This window comes from Megascapheus bottae, chromosome 19 (assembly GCF_031878675.1).
Source record: "Megascapheus bottae isolate mThoBot1 chromosome 19, mThoBot2.hap1, whole genome shotgun sequence".
In the NCBI taxonomy this organism is placed as follows: domain Eukaryota; kingdom Metazoa; phylum Chordata; class Mammalia; order Rodentia; family Geomyidae; genus Megascapheus; species Megascapheus bottae.
This window is the reverse complement of record NC_143527.1, coordinates 46,243,809-46,261,672: the sequence shown is the minus strand read 5'-3', so window position 1 is coordinate 46,261,672 and position 17,864 is coordinate 46,243,809. Positions and strand designations below refer to the sequence as shown.

Here is a 17,864-nt window from a genome sequence, read left to right as displayed (position 1 = left end):
GAAAGCCCAAGGACAGCACCCAGGCCCTGAATTTAAGCCCCAACACTCACACAAAGATAAATCAATAAATGACTTCACAAAGCACTATAGCCTTAAGTCCTTTTTTACATTGTTTACTACGTATCTATGAACCACTTATGGCCAAGTTAATAATGAAAAGACTTCTTTTTCTCAGTGGAAATATTGCATTGGTTCTTCACATTCATTAAGCATCTTCCTGGTCATGTTCAGTGAACAAAAAATGAAAGAAGAATGTGGTATGCCTGATGATCACAGATTAAAAGACACAGTAAAGGGGCCAAGAGTTTGGCCTAGTGGTAGAGTGCTTGCCTAGCATGCACGAAGACCTCAGTACCACATACGTAGAAAAAAGCCAGAATTGGTGCTGAGGCTCATGTGGTAGAGCCCTAGCCTTGAGAAAGTCCAAGGACAATGATCAGGTCATGAGTTCAATCCCTGGACTGGCCAAAAAAAGAAAAAAAAAAGACACAGCCTGGTGCTGGTGTCTCATGCCTGTAACACCAGCTAGTCCAGTCTGAGGATTCGGTTTACAGCCATCCCAGGCAGGAAAGTTCAGGGGACTCTGACCTCCAATCAAATACTCAGAAAAGGCCAAAAATGGCACTGTGGCTCAAGTGGTAGACTAGGAGCCTTGAGCAAAGGAAGCCCAGGGACGGTACCCAGACCTTGAATTCAAGACCCATGACTGATGAGAAAATAAGCAATAAATAAATAAATGACACAGTAAAAAAAACAAATACACGTGATTCTGTGTTTATTTTTCATTAAAACATCAAGCAGAAATGAAAGAGATTGCTAATCATTACCTAAAGCATTTTACAAGGTAGGATTTTTAATACATTCCTATAAGGTTAATGAAAGGAATTCTAAAATCTAATAAAAGTTGGTACTCTTGGAGTTTATTAACTAGATCATTCAACCTGGTATCATATAAAGTCTCTCTTTTACTTTAACATAGGAGGTTATTAGCATTATATCATTTCTCTTGTCCACATCCTGATTTTTGCTAGTTCTATTTCTATTCAGTTAAGATATAACAATTTACATTCTTGTATTTGTCCTAATTTTATTTCTTTTTTTTCAGGTAAAAGAAAGGACTTTTATTGGTGAGTTGGAACAGGAAAATGTATGCAATACATCACAAATGCCACTACAAGAGTCACGTGACTAAGAATTCAAATTCCTTAAAAGACAGTAAATAACTTAATCTAGACTCATGTCTTCCTCTTCATCTTTCTTGTCTTTTGCGTCGCCCTCCTTCTGCTCAGATTTGGCATTGTTCTGCATAGCTTTGGCAAATGCTTCCACATAGCCCTTGTTGGCGGCCTTCAAGGCCTCCGCGGGCAGGCCAAACTGGCCCATGAGGGGGCCCAGCTGCCCCGAGGCCAAGGCTGCACTGAACGTTCCCAGGGCCTGCTGGAACTGGGGCGAGGTCAGCGTGTTCTGGATGTCGTCCCCGGTCTGGGGCAGCGACTCACCCGAGGATAAGTAGGGCAGGAGGCGCTCCTGGACATCGGCGTTGGCCAGAATGGGGGCCATGATCTCTGGGGTCAGCACGCTGGCCAGGTCCACTTGCTGGCCGCCAGCTGGCCCGGCTGGCACGTTCGTGGGCTGGGTCGGACTGGCTGCCTTACCCGTTCCATTACTTGAACTGGGCGCGGGGCTCCGGCGGGTGGCCGAGGCGGCGGCTGGGGCAGAAGGGGCTGGGGGGGCACGGGCAGAGGAGGTGGTGGAGGATGGGGTGACAGCTGCCGACTGGCTCAGGAGCTGGAGGAAGAACTGCTCGCTGGAGGCCCGCCGCTACCTACAAGACTGGCCAGGCCCGGCTCTGTGAGGGCCCTGAGCCCACCCAGTCCTCCAAGGCTAGCCGGTCGGATGCGCTGCAGGAGTTGGCGGTGACTCATGTTTCCAGCAGGCTCTGCAGGCCACCCTCACCACCCAGGGCCGAGAGCTCGTGGCCACCGCTCCCGCTGGCCCCCAGTGCCCCAGGATCGGGGGTTATTCAGATACTCATTGACTTTCCAGCAGTGCTCCTCGTCCTGGTCAGTCTTGGGCTCCTGCATCCAGAAGAAGAGCCTTTTGGACCCAGCTTTGAACTTGAGCACGTAGACCCTCCCACTGGGGCACTGGGCCACCCGCTTGAACTCGCAGTCGTCAGGGAAGATGACCAGGTCGTCCTCCACGGTCCCCGACGTCCTGTCCTTCCAGCAGAGGTGGAGGAGCGAGTCGTCTGTCTGCTGGATGGACAGGAGCCCTGTCCGCTTGTCCGGGGTCACCGTGGTCCACTTCAGGGTCATCTTCCCTGCCCAGAACTCCACGAGGTACTTGCTGGAGGACCCGCGCGAGCCTGGCACCAGGCTCGGGAACAGGGCGCCCGACGTCGTCATCCTGGTTGCGCCTACGCTCGGCCGAGAGGCACCGTCCGGGCTCGCTCTTCCCCGTCCTAATTTTCAGAATTACATGATTAAATCCACATGCTCATTCCAGAATGGCATATTGATTGACATTCATCCCAACATGCAACTCAGCCCAGAAGTTTACTCTCAAGTTATTGTATATGTTGAGGGAGGCTAAAAGTAAATCCAATAATACACAATGAAATATAATATTACCAGACTGCCATTGCATAAAACTTTGAGCAAAAGGGAATGAAGTTGAAAACTGTTACAAGAAACCAAACCACTCTGACAAGTCCATTGTCTCATATGAGAGGGAAAAAAAATCCTTTGCTAGAGAATTATCTTCACCAATGATCTAAAGTTTTTCTCTTTTAATATGTACCTTGATGAGAGGGGAGTGGGAAACAGGGACAAAAACATAAGAAGGAGTATCAATGTGTGAGAAGAAATGCACCCACGACCTGACGAATGTAACTGTAACCCCTCTATACATTACCACAACAATAAATGTTTTTAAAATGTACCTTGATGATTAAAAATTAGATGCCCATTCTCAAGTTAAGAAAATAAACCAGGATAAGAGAATATGAAAAAAAAAGTTACTAGGAAGGGGCCGGAGTGTGGCCTAGTGGTAGAGTGCTTGCCTAGCATGCAGGAAGACACAGGTTCAATTCCTTGCTACCACATACATAGAATAAAGCCAGAAGTGGTGCTGAGGCTCAAGTGGCTCGAGCCTTGAGAAAGTCCAAGGACAGTGCTTAGACCCAGAGCACTGGCCAAAAAAAAACAAAAATAAAAAAGTTACTAGGAAGCATACTCGAGTGTCACAGTGGACACACTAATCAGATCAGGGTGATAGGAAGAAGGGTAAAAGAAAGCGTCCCCAATAAACTTAAAGCCAGACTCTGCAGTTCAAGTGTAACTTGAAAAAGGAGCCAGACTTCTTAGACAGAGAAAGAAAAACTCCAGTAGAACCTGTTAACCAGTGAATATTGTTTACCTACGAGACAGATCACAGGCAAAAACCCAGTAAGAATCTCACAAAACACTGGACCACAGCACTCCTCTCTTAACCACAATGACCCAACATTTGTTGCCCTGGCTACAGAACTCCACTGCCTAGTGAGGAGCAGACAAACAGGGTATTCACACAGAAACAAAGGGACCAAGGACAGAACACAGGAGTTTGCCAGGTCTACAGAGGCAGGGCAGAAGGTTTTTATACAGACTTTAAAAATGAAGCTATAACTGATAGAGGAGCTATGTATTAGAAGGCAGGAAAGACAATGTATCTGAAGGAAACCACAGGCACTCATATCAAGGTTAGTGAAAATAACACATGGAATGCTTTTTTGGTCACACTAGGCCAGCTGGCTACTTGCACCCACTACCTGACGAATGTAACTGTAACCCCTCTATACATTACCACAACAATAAATTTTTTCATGTACCTTGATGATTAAAAATTAGATGCCCATTCTCAAATTAAGAAAATAAACCAGGATAAAAGGACATGGAAAAAAAAAGTTACTAGGAAGGGGCCGGAGTGTGGCCTAGTGGTAGAGTGCTTGCCTAGCATGCAGGAAGACACAGGTTCAATTCCTTGGCTTCTCAGAAATTAGTCCTTTTTTTGTTGCCTGGCTGTGGAGGAAAAGGATCTCCTTGAATTGGTGTCTGGGTACAGAAGATTCTTCTGTACTAGAGATGTAGAATTGAGAGCAAGGAGGAAGAGGGAGGTGAGCTCTAGAGCCTATGTCTATTTCCCATAGTTTTATTTGCTCTCTTACCTTTCTAATAACCCTGGCTAAGTTGTCTTCTTGGACCAAAAAAGATACCTGACCACCATCTACCTTCAGCTACATGCCTTTTCTCCTCATCTTTATTAAATAGAGAAAAAAATTCACCCTCACTTTTCATATGCTCCACTGTATTTTCACAAGGTAGTTAAGTGTTGCTGTCTCCCCCCGCCACTCCCCAACTGCATAACCATGATTCAGGGTTTTCTTCCCTTCCAAACGACTGCTTGTTTCTCTCTAGGAAGTCTACTGACTGTCTACTTTTATGAAGGCAGTGCCCGCATCCCTGTTTTCAGAGCTGATTTCCATAGGTCAGGTTATTTAGGGGCTGCAGGAGCTGAGGTGAGATCAGCACTGCCACCTGGTGGTGAGAGATAAGATTCCAGCCCTTTTTTTTTTTTTGGTGGGTCATGGGGCTTGATCTGGCCTGGGCACTGTCCCTGAGCTCTTCAGCTCAAAGCTACCACCCTACCCTTGAGCCAAGCCTCACTTCCATTTTTCTAGATGTTAATTGGAGATAAGTGTCTCAGGTTCTTTTGTGCCCAGGCTGGCTTTGAACCTTAATCCTCAGATCTCAGCCTCCTGAGTAGCTAGGATTACAGGCATGAGCCACCGCACCTACACCAGCCTTTTCTGAGGGTGAGGGAGAGGAGTGTGAGGAAAAAGTAGTCTTTTCTGTCAAACTGAAATGCTTTTGTATTGTATATTGATATTTTTTGGTATTATTTGCTTTTTTAAAATATATTTTTATTCTAATTAATAGAAGGGTTACATGATATTTGCCAGATAAATGGTGCATTAATGCCCACACATTGAAACCCTTTCACATGTCATGGTCCCCATTTCCCTTCCCCCCTCTATTATTTGCTTTTTAAAGACGTATTTCTGTGCTGTTTATGACCAGCAGCCATGTGAGGAATGCAAATCTTGTGCCGAAGGAGTTGAAAGAGTGACATTGCAATTATCAGCTGTGCTGCTGTGACCCACTCGCCAAATTAGGGAGATAAATATTTATCGAAGGAATTCAAAGAATAAAACTGCAACTGCCAAGTGTGTTGCTTGTTAGAGAAATCTTTATCAATGGCCAGTCCTGAGCTTGAGCTCAGGGCCTGAACCTGTTTTTGGACTTTCTCAAGGCTAGAGTTCTACCACTTGAGCCACAGCACCACGTCTAGCTTTTTTCTATGTATGTGGTACCGAGGAATTGAACCCTGGTCTTTGTGCATGCTAGGCAAGCACTCTATCACTAGGCCAAACACACGTGACCCTCCCCTTTTTTTTCTGTGGCTCACGTGGCTTGAACTGTGCCTGGGAACTGTCCCTGAGCTCTTTTCAGCTCAAGGCTACCACCCTCCCCCTGGGTCTGGGTGGGAGGTGTCCCTGAGCTCTTCAGCTCAAGGCTACCATCCTACCCTTGAACCAAGCACCACTTGTTTTCTAGAGGTTAGTTGGAAATAAGAGTCTCAGGTCCTTTTGTGCCTGGGGTGGCTTTGAACCTTGATTCTCAGATCTCAGCCTCCAGAGTAGCTAGGATTACAGGTGTCAGCCATGTGCCCCAGACCTCCCCCTTTTAAATGGGAGCTTTCTGCTGACTTCATCAACCTCTCTCACTGTGTCTGTCAGCCACTCTGTTCCCAGTTCTGCTTTCAGCCAGCTGTGATGGAAAAAAAATTGTAAACCTTTTAAAAAAACAATCTAACGTTGGTAATCAGTTATATTTAGAATGTGAGCCTAACTCCTTGACAAGGGACAGTTTGGACTGGGATAAAAACCTACTAAACTGCTCTGCCCAGTGTGCCTGTTTAGCTCTGGGTAGAGTGAGGCATTGCACCCTTTTGAGCAAAAGTAAATTGCTTGACAATATTTGTATCTCTTGTGTGTCTATTCATTCCTGACACTGGAGATTTGTGCTTTTTTTGTTGTTGTTTTTGCCAGTCCTGGGGCTTGAACTCCCGGGTTTGGGCACTGAACTTGGACTTTCTCAAGGCTAGCACTCTACCATTTGAGACACAGCACCACCTTCTTGGCTTTGTATGTGGTACTAAGGAATCAAACTTTGTGCGTGCTAGGCAAGCACTCTAGCACTAGACCATGCTCCCCTCCTGCCCAGAGTTTCTAACAGGAGGGAGGAAAGGCCAGGAGCTGAGGCAATCTTGCACATCTGTTCACTTTTGAGCACTAAGTGGCAAGCATGAGAGGGCCAGGGCCCAGGCTCAGAAACAGTCTTTCCTGTCCAGTCTTGTTTCTGTATTCAGGAAAATCTTTCCTAATGTTGGACCAAAGTCAACTCTAGTAATCAAAGAAATCCAGCTGCATTTAGATCTTTCAGGAAATACTAGCTTTTTAAAATAAAAATTAATATGTCAGTTAATTATCAAAAAAAATGACTAGGAAGCAACTCAGAGTGTCACAGTGGACACACTAATCAGATCAGGGTGATAGGAAGAAGGGTAAAAGAAAGCATCCCCAATAAACTTAAAACCAGACTCTGCAGTTCAAGTGTAACTTGAAAAAGGAGCCAGACTTCTTGGACAGAGAAACAAAAACTCCAGTAGAACCTGTTAACCAGTGAATATTGTTTACCTACGAGATAGATCACAGGCAAAAACCCAACAAGAATCTCACAAAACACTGGACCACAGCACTCCTCTCTTAACCACAATGACCCAACATTTGTTGCCCTGGCTACAGAACTCCACTGCCTAGTGAGGAGCAGACAAACAGGGTATTCACAGAGAAACAAAGGGACCAAGGACAGAACACAGGAGTTTGCCAGGTCTACAGAGGCAGAGCAGAAGGTTTTTATACAGACTTTAAAAATGAAGCTATAACTGATAGAGGAGCTATGTATTAGAAGGCAGGAAAGACAATGTATCTGAAGGAAACCACAGGCACTCATATCAAGGTTAGTGAAAATAACACATGGAATGGTTTTTGGTCACACTAGGCCAGCTGGCTACTTGTTGATATCTTCTCTTGGGAAGAAACTATCAAAATCAGGAATCCAGAGCTAAGAATCATGAATCTGACTCTCCTAGTGTAAGAATTGTAGGCGGCGGGTCCTTCTTTCTCTCTGCCTTTGCCCTGCAATACTGAACCTCAGCTACTGCTGAGGAAAGACTTCACAGAGTTACTGGAGCATTTACCCAGCATCCACCGCAGGCCAGGCCGCATGTGAGGCCTGCCCCAGCCACAGGTTGTGGTCATGAAGATGCTGCTGGAAAGTACAGGATGCTTTTGTTTTATTATTACTATTATTATTATTATCATCATCATCATCATCATCATTATCTTTAAGTAGTTGTACAAAGTAGTTGCCATTGAACAAAAACATTTATGAAAAGACTATAGCTGAAAAAATGTCACCCCTGGATAAAATCAAGCCAGTGATTCCAAAGTCACAAAGCTCAAGGTTGATTTTTTGTGTGTTCACACAGTCAACGAACTGTCAAATCTGGACTGAGGAATTGCTTATCAATAATTCATTTTTATAGAAGGTTGAAGCCATTATTTTCAAAATTATGAGTCTTATCTGTCGCTTTCATCAACAACTTCCACAGATCTCAAGCCAGGAAATTCAATATCATTTCCTGGGTTGTCCTATTTAATTGTAGTTCACAGACAATATAAGACACATTTGGGTTTTGGTTTTAAATGGAAATGGAACTCTACTAAATACAGTAATCTGTGGATCAACAGAAGTCAATCAAATGGGAACTATTCAAATTCTACTTTGTTGTAAAGCTAAAGGCATTGACGCCAGAAATACCTCCTATTAGAAATTCCCCTATATGAAGTGTTTCTCCTCTACATATGATCTGAATTATTATTATTATTACTCTTTTGCCAGTCCTGGGACTTGAACTCAGGGGAGCCTGGATGCTATCCCTGAGTTTTAGGCACAAGGTTGGCATTCTATTATAGTGTTAATTTATGCATATATATATACATATATATATATATATATTACAGCTGGGAGTTTGAGGTTTAGGCTCAAGGTTGACATTCTATTATTTGAGCCATTTCCAGCTTTTTTGTGGGTTAGAGATAATAGTGTTATGGACTTTCATTCCCAGGCTGGATTTCAATGGTTATTCTCTGATCTCAGCCTTATGAGTAGCCAGGATTACAGGCATGAGCCACTGGCACCCAACTTGAATTCTTTCTTTGATTAAAAAAAAAATATAGATATATATATATTGCAGCTGGGAGTTTGACGTAGTGGTAGAGTGCTTGCCTAGCATGGACAAAGACTAATGTTTGATTCCTCAGTATCACATACATAGAAAAAAGCCAGAAGTGGTGCTATGGCTCAAGTGGTAGAGCGTTATCCTTGAGAAAACCCAAGGACAGTGCTCAGGCCCTGAGTTCAAGGCCCAGAACTGGGAAAAAATACATTACAGCCCTGAGTTCAAAGCCCAGAACTGGAAAAAATACTTTACAACTATGTTGAAAGCAAAATATACACCTTATGGATGGGAATGGGAAGGAAAAACTGTAAGAGACAGGGTGACTCTGTCCAGGAAGAAATGTACTCTTTACCTGGCTTATATAGCTGGATACCACCTTTACAATAACAATTTACTTTTTAACAAAGGTAAATATACCTTTATTTAAAAGGTATATTGTAATTAAAAGGTCACCTTTTTGGTTGATCTGACTATTCAACTGGAGATGAGAGGCAAGAATTTGAACAGCTTTTAAGAAGCATGAAAATTAGTAAACACACTTTTAAATCTCACACTTTTAAATCTCATGAAGCATAACCAGGTAATTCAATGCAGAACATTTGCAAGGATACAAAAATGCTGGCAGATAATGTGATCAATATGCCTATTCAGAAGGCTAGGCAATATGACTCAATCTTTTGGATCCATCTGGTGGTATACTTACATGAATCACATAATGTACCGGGCAGTTTATTTTCAAAATCCGTTGGCACAATTATGCCTTTTTAGAAAGTAGAGGGGGGAGGGTCAGTTCTAACCAGCTGATGAACAGAAAAAGACAATTTCAGCTGGGCACTGGTGGCTCAAGCCTAATCTAGCTATCCAGGAGGCTGAGATCTGAGTATCACCATTCAAAGCTAGCCTGGACAAGAAAGCCCTTGAGTCTCTTATCTCCAATTAACCACCAAAAATCCAGAAATAGAGCTGTGGGAGAGGGCTAGCTTTGAGCAAAAAGCTTAGGGATAGCTCCCAAGATCCTAAATTTGAACTACACACACACACGACAATTACATACTCGAATCCATATACACACATATATTGTATACATAGTAGATAATAGGTAGATATTGCAACTGTATTTTGAACATATTCTCTAACCATGTACAGAAAATCTCGGGCAACATGAAGGAAAATATGGTTTTTTAAAAAACTCACCTCTAATGTAAAATGTAAACATAAATGATTATATAAAATCATGTTATTCCAAAGTTTTATCAAAGCAAGATGATAAAGGATGAAAAGTATACTTGTTCATGCCACTACTTATTTTATAAAGATCAAACAATTAAACAAAGTAGAGAAATGTTTCATTTTTTGTAATTCGAGTTATAGTTATCACAATTTGAAGTCAAATTCAGATTGTACACATTAATTCTTTATCTCAAGAGCAAAATTTTTCATTTAATGAGAAATAAAAGTATAAATATACCTATCAAGCCTAGGAAAAGCAAGTACAAAATGTGTCCCTTAAAGTCTGCTTCATTATCTTTAACCTAATTTGATTTCCTTTTTTTTGTAGGGCTAAGAAGAACAAGGTGAAGCCTATAATCAGAATAAGCAAGAAGTGTGAGTCTCTTTTAGAAATACAAATAGTATCTGTCAGTGCCCTCACCCACCCAGCCACCCAGGGGTATCCCTCGATGCTCCCAAGAAACCCGACGGTGGAAGGGGAAGAGCACAGGACATTTTTAACCACAACACTTGCAAACCTGCAAGCCACCTGCCTTCCAAATCATAGAGAGTGCGTGCATCTATGTCATTCTCAATACTCAGGGCAGCCCTTTTACATCACCCACCTATCACCTAAAGATAAGTTACACAGAATGCATTCCCAATGATGAGGAGTTAGGAAATCATTCCTTCACTAGTCTGTATGAAATTGATATTAATTATCATCATTCAATTATAATGAACACTGCAGTGAAGTAAACTCTAGTCGTCGTTGTAGATACTTACCAATAGTTGCTTAATTTCATCCCCCACCATCCTCTCCAAATGGGTACAAGAGTAGAATTTCATTATGCTGTGAAAGAGAAATGTAAATCAAATAAACACACACATGAAGAAAATGAAACTGTCCTTAGAAATTTTGTTTCAAGGAAGTACTCATCTCTCTTTTTTTGGAATTTTAAAAATATTTTATTTGAAAATTTTATGCAAATTGAATATTATCTTTTCACTTGGCAATCTTCTTATAATTATATAATATAAAGAAACATGATGATTACTTTCACCACAGCCCATATAAAGTGTATCCCTAAGCCCCTCAGAATTTACCCCAGTGTGCCACGTGAAGATGATCATCTTCTGTAGGTGACTCCCAGCACATCTGAGAACCCCTGTGCATAGCCAAGTGTCAAATAGGAATTATCAAGAATATTTGTAAAGCATTTAATGAGGTATGAAAATACTTTTATCCAAAAATAGAATCATAAAAACTTACACAACATGAATTGTTATGAAAAGTAAGTTTTACCAAGTCTTTTAAGTTAAAGGAACTGGAGCCATGGCTTAGTGGTAGAACATCTGCCTGGGAAGTATGAGGCCTCCAGTTCGAACCTCAGATCTCACACACACACACACACACACACACACACACACACACACACTCACTCTCATACACTCAGTCACACATACACACCCACACAAGTTAAATATGCAACTGAAGAACATCTAAACAAATTTGATTAAATTTCAATCTGGGGCCATAATTATACTTCTAAATCATTCATTTGAGTAACTATTAGAAATTCAAAGCCTAGTGATTACTTCATATACTATCTGAATTATTTCCTTCAAATCAATTGGAATTGGTCAATTTCTCCTCTTGGCTTAGCATTTTCCTCCTAAATATCTTCTGAGTAGGAGCAACGCTATCATTTTCCATTGTATCCTCTAAGAGTCTGCCACATGAGTTCTCCCCAGAGCCCCCAAGCCACGCATGCACTTGTCCTAGGAAACCCTAGAAGGTCCCGTCCCTGACCAGGCCACTCGAGTGACACAATACCTCGAAACTCATGTGCAAGAATCATGGAAAGACATGATGAAGCACCAGGACAACTGCCATGACTAATTCCTCATAATATCTCTGATTACATTAATACCTGGTAATGCATAATCTGCAGTATAAAGGTGACACAGATTCACAATGATAATGTCTAGCAGCAATAATAATGTCTTTGGGGGTAGGAAGGGCAGGAAGATAAAAGAAACATGTACTTCCTGCCAAAGTAATCAATGCCCAAAGTAAGAAACAAAACATATTAGATTTACATTCAAAAGCATGTGAAACTTTCTCAAGTAACTATAACTAAGATTGCTTGGAATAGAAGAGATTGTCTTTAAATAGTGGTAGCAATAATAATCGCTGCCATTGTTATGAATCCCTACCACTGAACTGTATTATAGTAAGAGATGTCACAGACATCATTTCTGATGTCTGAAAACCTGGGTAAATAATTTATAGAAAATATAACCCCATAAGAATGTCTTTATATTCAAAGGTTTAAAATTTTTCCATCCCAGCCTAGCTAGCAGCTTTTAAGACATCAAAACTACTGAATATCTATCTCCTCTACCATCTTTGGTTATTCTTCTTTCTTCCAATTCCAAACATACAAATGAATTTAGGACATTCATACGAGATACATTGTCTCTGATCTCTGTAAATATTTTTAAAAGTTCAGCAATATACAGGAACTCTTAACTGCTAATAATATTTCAAGTTTTACAAACCAAACATTTAGGAAAGGCATTAAAGGCATCAGGTTTACTTTATACTCAAACAGGAGATATTACAGGTGAGGCGGGCGCCTCACCTGGTAGCCGAGCGGGCTTGGGCGCTCGCGGATCTCGGGGTGCAGGTGTCGGCGGGTCTGGGTCACCATGATACATTTCATCTTGCTGTTCAGTCGACAAGGGAAATTACGGCTACAGAAGTGGTACACCACTCTCCCTGACAAAGAGAGGAAAAAAATAACCCGGGAAATTGTTCAGATTATTCTCTCTCGAGGTCATCGAACAAGCAGTTTCATTGACTGGAAGGAGCTCAAACTTGTTTATAAAAGGTCTGCGAGCTGGGTATCATCTTTAATTTTGAAAAGGCATATTTTATCCTTGATGAGTTTATAATAGGTGGAGAAATTCAGGAAACATCCAAGAAAATAGCTGTCAAAGCCATTGAAGAGTCTGACGTGTTACAGGAGGAGAGAGAGAGAAAGAGGAGAGAGAGGGAAGACAGTGTAGAGGATGCAATTCCTAGTGTCTCCACTAGGGACAGCAGCTGGTTGAGAAGAGAAGCTCAAATGACAATGGAAGAATCCATGAACAAACCTACAGTTTAACCGACAACCTACAGTTTAACCGACTTGAAGACTCCCAGTGCTGCAAGTGCTGAATTTTAAATCCTCATTGTTTTGTATCCAGTGCAGAGCCATGCCACAAGTAACTTAAAGAAACGGATTCTTAGTTAACTAGCAAATGTTCACGTTGGCTAATATAGTATATTTGAAATGTCTATGTCTATAGTATACTGTATATGATGACTTAATTTGCTTCCTTCTGAAACATATTCCTTGAAGGAAGATGTATATCTTCCTTGCGCTGATATACACTTTCATAAAATTTAAGTAATGACAACTTATTTTTCACAGAATTTCCTAACAATCAATGTCAAATGTCAAATGGAAGGCTGGATTTATTGGTCTAAAAGCATTCTGCTCTAGAAAACTAAAAGTGGACCAAAGTAAAAAAAAATTTCTCCCGTGATGCCAAAATGCCGTGTTGATATATTGACCAGTTTTCTGAAAAACAGGGTATTTGACAACACAACAGTATTTATTTTATTTTTCACATACATTTAAAGTAAGTAAACCTAGTGTCTACTCTCAAAATAGTCAAAGAATTATCATCCTAAAAGAACCCAGAACTTTATTGCAAATATCTTGTCTGAAATTCTCTAATTATTATACATTTGGAAGTGAGTACATAGCATTTTCAAGGCAATTATACACACTAAATGGTATATAAAAATTAAGATTAAATAAACCTAACCCTACCTGTTGTTACTGTATGCATTTATTTGAAATAGGAAAGAAAGGGGGAAAAACAGGATGACTTGGAGGGGGTTGGGGAGCAAAAGAGGGAGAAAAGTATGAGAAGAGGTATCAAAATTCAAAAAGTAATATACCCACTACCTGCCGGGCGTAACTGTAACCCCTCAATACATTACCCTACCCTAACCATTTTTTTTAAGTCTACCCCTAAGGCAAAGTAAAGCCCCACCAAAGTTCTAAATCCAATCACCAAACACTTAGTTCTTAATCCAAGTATCTTATATACATTACACACATTCTTTAAAGAAAACTTCCACCTAAAATAAAGCCCAGATACACAAAAGCACACATAAGAGGTATTCGGCTTAATGCATTACACAAAGGCCAACTCCACTGCACCACAACTAGGTTAAAAAACAAACGGTGGAAAAACAAAAAACACCCTGCCACTTCAGAAACAAGATAGCAATCACAGCCTTCTCCTTCCTAACCTATCTTTTAATGAAATAAGTTTCCTGCAGATTTTTTTTCTTAATGTAGTCTTGCCACCCAAGTTTGCATTCCAAGACAGCAAATATTTAACTTATAAAGGCATAATTTCATTGAAATTGTATCTCTTAACAGACAGATGTATATTCCTAGACAGCAAATCTTAACAATGCTTTTCAAAATGTTTTACTAGGCTTCTTTTTTTTTGCCAGTCCTGGGCTTGAGCTCAAGGCCTGAGCACTGTCCTTGGACTTCCTCAAGGCTAGAGCTCTACCCCTTGAGCCTCAGCACCACTTCCGGCTTTTTTCTATGTATGTGGTACCAAGGAATTGAACCTGGGTCTTCATGCGTGCTAGGTAAGCACTTTAACCACTAGGCCAAACTCCCGGCCCCGGCTTCTTTCTTAACTGGACTAATAAGGGAAGACCACGGAACTGATTGACTAGATTAAGACCTAAATATATTTGTGTGGGTTTTTTTTTTTTTTGCTAGGGCTTGAATTCAGGGCAAGGTCTCACTTGGCTTTTTCACTCAAGACTAGTGTTCTACCTTTTGAACCATACCTCCACTTCTTGCTTTTACTGGTTAACTGGAGTTAAGAGTCTGCTCAGAATTTCCTGCCTTGGCTGGCTTTGAACTCTGATCCTCAGGTCTCATCCTTCTGACTAGCTAGGACCAAAGGCTTACACCACCAGTGCCCAACGTAAGAGCTAATTATATTTTTAAGGAAAAAAATGACTCATATAAAAAGTATGTATAACTTAAGATCCACGAAAATGAACTATGAATAAACAAGTTGGATTGGTAATAAGTTTCTTATTCAGTCACTGCTTTTCTTTTAGTATATTTATTCTTTTACTACTACATATAATAAGATACAAATTCATTTATATAAACACTGATTTTTTTTTCAGTTTCAGGATTCCTGAACTAGACATTTTCCCCCAACAATGTATTAATATTATATATACTCTAACCATAAGACAAATTCCACCTATCCCAGGAAGACAGATAAAAGCTGTAAATTCACTTTCGGGCAAACAGAAAGGAGTCCATTTTGTGGTTTATGAAGGCAGCAAAACTAACTGGAAAATTAAAGCTATTATAACATTATGGTAGTTATAACTAAGTACATATTTTAGGAGCCCTTTCATCTTTTATCCTGGAAACATGTATATGAACAGTCTTGTGTTTAAGATTGCGACCAAAACCAATTGGTTGGGGTTTAATTTTATTCTAAATTTAGGACCCTCTGTGTCCTCAACAAGCATATCAATTTTTCACTGAGGTTCAGCTAGTGTCTAAAAATTCTGATAAAACTAAATGTTGATATGGCAGGGTTCGCACATAATTTTTTTTTAAAAACTTGGCCTTGGTGAAATGTAACTTTGTCTCAAAGTATAATGTAGGAATGTATGTGAAGAACAGAAGAACCCTGGCTTCTAGTTCAAGACATTCCTTTATTATCTATTCCAATCAAAATGGTTCCTGTCTGCTGTGTGCCAAGGCACTGTGTTGGTTGATATCCTAGATTTAATACGTATTTTCTCGCAAATGCAGTCACGTGCCCACATTGAGCAGTATTTTCCTAAGTGTGTAATTTAACTCTTAGGAAGTGAATGGTATAAACACTTGGAGCACCACCATGCACGTCTATACGACCACGGCCTACATTCTTGAAATTACCTATGACAACCTCCCCATCGGCAGACGAACTAAACGGCATGCATGTGCTAGCTTCAGTGCTACCAGAAGACTTTTCACTGAGCAGCTTACAAGGTGACCAGCCTGCACGTCATTCCACGACTGGTTCCATGAATTTTGAGACAATAACCCAGGCTGAACTGCCGCATCCACTCCACTCACAACACACACACTAAAGCAATCCCTCCACACCAGACACGATTTTCCAGGAGCTCCTTACAACACCTCTGCCCAATAAAGCAAAAGCTGGAAGCGATTACCAAGAAGAAAACACACGCACACACACTTTTAACACAAAATTTCCTGGAGCCCATGTGGACCGACACCGAACGCAAGGGGAGGCGGCTGAGCGGCCCGGTGCCGCTGGAGTGGACGCGGAAGGGTGGATCTCCCCACCCCCAGGAAAAACAAAGGAACACTTGACACAGGTGGCGGTTTTCTATCAAACCCGGGCCAGGAGCCCAGGTCCTCCCAGCCCGGCTCAGCGGCCCCCTGAGCCCGGCGACTCGCGGACCTCCGTCCACTCTCCAGGGCAGAAAGGAGCCGCTCCCCGCGAGCCCTGATCGGGCTCGGGGATCCGAATGAAGGCTCACCGCCCCCCACTCACACCACACATTGCCCACCCAACCTCCCTCCCCCACCCACACGCACACTTCGTCGGGGCGGGGTGGGCACACGGAGGACGCGGCATGGACCGGGAAGCCCGGGGTGGGGCGGGACCGCGGCCATGGCGAGCTGGGAGCGCGGGCAGAAGACACGCGCCCGCCGGGCCGGGGAGGGGAGAAGTCTCTCCCCAACTTCCCGACTCCGGGCCGGTGGAGAGCGGGGATCGCGGAGTTGCCTTCCAGGAGCAGGGCGCCCGGGCCAGCGCCTCCGGGAGCGGGGTCGGCCGTCCCTGCCCGCGGGGCCGCGCCAGGGTCCTTACCTGCCGTCTGGCCGCGCTCGCTCGGGTCGCTGTGGCCGCGGCTCCGGCCCGGACGGAGAGGGGGCAGCGGGCGGAGCAGACGCCCGCCGAGGCCCTCCCGCTCTCCCTCCTCCACCCGGACCGCCTCCTAGGCGTGGGGGCGCGAGGCGTGGGGCGCGGGGCGGCAGACTGCAGGGAGGACTGCGGAGCCGGCCCCGGACGCCTGACTTCAGGAGGAGGGAATTCCCGGGCTCCCCCACCCCGGGACTCCCAGACCACGCCCCTTCCCCGGGCCACGCCCCTTGCGCCCTCCGCAGGGGCGGGGCGGGGCAGGGACGGGGCGGGGTCTGCGGCTACCTGCGCGGGGAGCCGGCTCACCGGGACTCCTGCGGTGCCGCAAGCCTCCAGCGCCTTCCGGCCTTGGCCCCCTGGGCTTCCAGCTCTTCCTTGGGCCTCCCGCTCCGCGGGGCGTCGACTGCGAGGCGGTGTCACTGAGGGGGCGTGGGAGCGGGTGTGGTGGGGGAGGCGCCTCTCGGCCCGCGGAGCCCGGGCGCGCCCGCGAAGGCCCCGCTGACCGGGCCTCCATGGCGATGGAGCGGGCCGCGCGGACTCCGCCGCCCCTCCGCAATCGAGGGCTCGTGTGTGGAGCACAGGGTCTCTTGGGCCGCGCCGGGGTCCTTACCTGCCCTCTGGCCGCGCTCGCAGGGGTCGCTGTGGCCGCGGCTCCGGTCCGGACGGAGAGGGGGCAGCGGGCGGAGCAGACGCCCGCCGAAGCCCTCCCGCTCTCCCTCCTCCACCCGGACCACCTCCTAGGCGTGGGGCGCGAGGCGTGGGGCGCGAGGCGTGGGGCGCGGGGCGGCAGGCTGCAGCGACGACTGCGGAGCCGGCCCGGGATGCCTGACTTCAGGAGGAGGGAATTCCGGGGCTCCCCCACCCCGCGACTCCCAGACCACGCCCCTTCCCGGGCCACGCCCCTTGCGTCCTCCGCAGGGACGGGGCGGGGTCTGCGGCTTCCTGCGCCAGACGTCTGCTCACCAGGACTCCTGCGGTGCCGCCTGCCTCCAGCGCCTTCAGGCCTCGGCCCCCTCGCGCTTCCAGCTCTTCCTTCCGCCTCCTGCTCCGCTGAGCGCGGGCCTCGACTGCGAGGCGGTGTCACTCGCCGACCCAACATGGCGGCAGGGTCCGGGGCGGACTCCCGAGGCGGTGTCACTGAGGGGGCGTGGGAGCGGGTGTGGTGGGGGGAGGCGCCTCTCGGCCCGCGGAGCCCG

The 17,864-nt window shown here is 44.6% G+C and overlaps 2 pseudogenes across 1 annotated transcript; one reads left to right on the top strand and one right to left on the bottom strand.

Moving 5' to 3' along the window:
* Window positions 1-769: 769 nt before the first annotated feature.
* LOC150049970 (proteasomal ubiquitin receptor ADRM1 pseudogene) lies at window positions 770-12,589 on the bottom strand (annotated as a pseudogene). Its single transcript, XR_016538845.1, has 3 exons — window positions 12,264-12,589; window positions 10,402-10,468; window positions 770-2,464 (listed from the first exon to the last, which is right to left on the bottom strand). The product of XR_016538845.1 is annotated as a proteasomal ubiquitin receptor ADRM1 pseudogene (transcript).
* Window positions 12,330-12,792, top strand: LOC150049969 (AP-1 complex subunit sigma-3 pseudogene; annotated as a pseudogene).
* Window positions 12,793-17,864: the final 5,072 nt, after the last annotated feature.